A 3,358-nucleotide genomic window follows, 5' to 3' on the forward strand; every position below is an offset into this window, starting at 1 on the left:
TTATTTTATTTTTTATAATTTTGGATAAAAAGTTAAAGATAAAATTTGAATATTTGAATATTTTAATAAATAGAAGAAATCATTTATTTTAAAAATGAAAATTTAAAAATAAAATCAACTCAATATTTTTCACATTAAGTGATAAGTAGCTATCTACTTATTATATTCAACATTTTTTTAAATTTTGTATCAAGTAAAAAGTTAACATGGTTATTAAACAGAATTTAAAAATTAATGTTGAGAATTTTATTTTCAATAAAATGAAAATTTTCAATAGTTTATCAAACACACTCATACTTTGCAATAAAATATGTTTTTGGTAATTTTCTAATTGAATCAGACTCAATTGATTACACAAACTCAATAAAAGGCTTAATAGATAGTATAGATATATTCAATTGATGGGGAAATGAGTGTGTAAAATAGAATTAAAATATATAAGAATATTAAAATAAAACTTTGGTTGAGTGTCAAATTTAAGGTTTTATTACCTCGATTGGCATGAATTCAAATCTCATCATGTGTATATTTAAATAAAAACTAAAGAACCCTAAAATAATGTAATTTATTTTAAATATGAATGGATATTAAAGTAATTTTTTAACTAAGTTGAGACTCGGTTGAATTAATTCAGTAAAGGGTTTTATAAATAATATAGATAGATAATATTTAAAAGAGTGTAATTTTCAAAATAAAATAAAGGGATAATGACAACACTTTGACATAATTGTTAATGTGGTGCCTACACTTTTAATTCGTCTATTTTGATACTAGAACTTTTCTATCGTCTAATATTTTTGATATATGAGGATAATGGTTTTAATTTCTGTTAGATTTTAACATGTGGACCAACGAATGGACCCCATGTAGCAGTGGAGCCAAGGGAAAGATCAAATGGAAGGGCCTTGAAATAAATTTCCCTTTTATTCACTTTTCTAGTCAAATACATTTAAAAATATTTTAATTTAAATAAATTTTAAAATAAATTCTTTTTTCCCGGGCAAATTACCAAAAAAATCCCTATTTTTTCAAAATTTACCGAAATAGGCTCGGTATTTTATTATTTACTGGAATGGGCTATTTTCCCCGAAATCGCGTCCATGTCAGCGCGATGTCAGGGGACGTGTTAGAACATCGCGTCCACGCCGTGAAGCTTTGTTACGTGGACACAAATCGCGCCACGAGGACGCGATTTGTCGACGGATGAACAGCTTTATGTTTTTAGCACGAAAACTTTGAAAGGCCATAACTTTTGGCTCGGTTGTCCGATTGAGACATTTTTTTGATTTGAATAACTTTTCGAGATCTACGCTACGACAAATTGTCAAGGCGGTTTGCATAGATTTCGTCGAAAAAGATCCTTTCTTGCCCCTAAATTTCGATTTTTTCAGTTTAAAATTAAATTTTGAAACATTCAAATCATTATTTTCCTAATTTATTTGAAGTAAACACGGATTCTTTTTACGTAATTGTTGTATTATTTTTTCGATTTGACACGTGTATGGAATAGGTCCGATAAATCGTTAGAACGTAAGTAATATAATTAAGATAATAACAGCATTTCTATAATATGTTAATTAATTAGTTTGGCTTAGTTGGTTAAGATGCTTGCTCTTTTCCTTTAGTACCTTGGTTCAAATTTTGTTGGTAACAATTTTGAATCTTAAAAAAATAAATACAAGTACAAAAAGATTCAAAATTTATTTTTTCAAAATACCGAAAAAGCCCTATATTTTTAAAATTTATCGAAATGGGCCCGGTATTTTATTTTTTTTGACTGTTGGGTACTGTTCACACGCGGGTCGAAATCGCGTCCACGTCAGCGCGAGATGCTGACGTGGACGCGATTTCCTAACGCGTACCCTGACATCGCGCTGACGTGGACGCGATTTCCCGGAAAAAGAACCATTCCGGTAAATAATTAAAAATGGGCCCATTTTGGTAATTTTTGAAAAAAATGGCTTTTATTGGTAAATTGCCTTTTTTCCCTTCTCCTTTTTTTTTATTATCTTATCACCTTATATAACATCTTCCTCTCTCTGCTGATTTTTTTTTTTATTCAACTTTTTCACTTTAGTTCTTCATCTCATAAACTATTTTGAATAGGTTTTCTGGGTTTATAAGGGAAATTTATTGGAGGAATTGAGGGAAGAAACGATGGAGGGCATGGAAATAAAAAATTTCAAGCTCACATTCAAGCTTAAGGAGCCAATTGACGCAAGTGAAATGTTTCTGTGGTGTTAAAGCTGACATTCTCGTGTCGAAAACACAAAAGAATCTGAAGAGAAAGATTTTTGGGTGTGCAAAGTATGAAAAGGTAATGGGTATCTTTTTTTTGTGGGAAATTTTTATTTTTGGTTACAATAGGAAGCTATAGTGATGTAGGTTAGCAATGGACCTTTAGGATTTTTATTATTATTAACATGTTGATGGTTTGTTTTGTAAGCTTTAGGTTGCAAATTTTCCCAATGGGTTGGTTCAGTTGCTAACCCAAGACTGAAAATGAGAAAACTTTTGAAGAAATGGAGAAGAAAAACCAAATATTGTTGTCTGAATAGAGATTTACGAACTGAAAATGATGTGTTTTCTAAGGGAGATTAAAAAATTACAAAGTGAAAAGAAGAAATACAAGGAATTGGTTTCGAAAAAAATGGTTATTAGATTATATCATTTTGGTTTAGTGGTTTTGGTGTTATGTGGTTTAATGCATTATGCTTTTTTAGACTTGTAAAAGTGGAAATTGGTGTTGTTTTGGGTGTAATGTTGGTGAGACTTGAAGAAGAGGATACTAGTTTAAACGGTGTTGCTTTTTTTAGACTTTTTACAAATTGATTATTGTACATGTGTTTCGTTTATGGTAGATGTAGTAGTCAACTTCATTGTCCCATAATAATAGTGAAAGTAAAACAAAGTTTGGTCGAAAGTAATACGTAATTTGATTGTTACATCCAAAATCACAATTGATGTTTCTATTGTTAAACCTCAAATCATTCACCATTAGTATCATCTTTGCTATTAACTTATTTAAAAGAACATAATCAGAGGTTTTGTGTTAGAAAACATTCATCGTAATAGCTTCAACAATATGCTAAAACCATAAAAAACTGAATTGAGTAAGACCATAGTCAATCCCAAACAACTACCACTCAAAAAAAACAAAAACAAAATGATATATTGCGTACATAGATCTTAAGAAAATCAAGTAATGGGTTCAAATCCGCCATCTCTTCTGTTTGGATATGGGTCTGGGTGCTTTTTCTTTCATTTGTCTCTTTGTCCCAATGCTGCTTTGTTGTATGGTGAGGACAACATCATCATCTGACTTAATTTTATTCCTTCCCAAGTTCACCAAGTAATC

The sequence above is a fragment of the Gossypium raimondii genome, chromosome 7, assembly GCF_025698545.1.
Source record: "Gossypium raimondii isolate GPD5lz chromosome 7, ASM2569854v1, whole genome shotgun sequence".
Taxonomy (NCBI): domain Eukaryota; kingdom Viridiplantae; phylum Streptophyta; class Magnoliopsida; order Malvales; family Malvaceae; genus Gossypium; species Gossypium raimondii.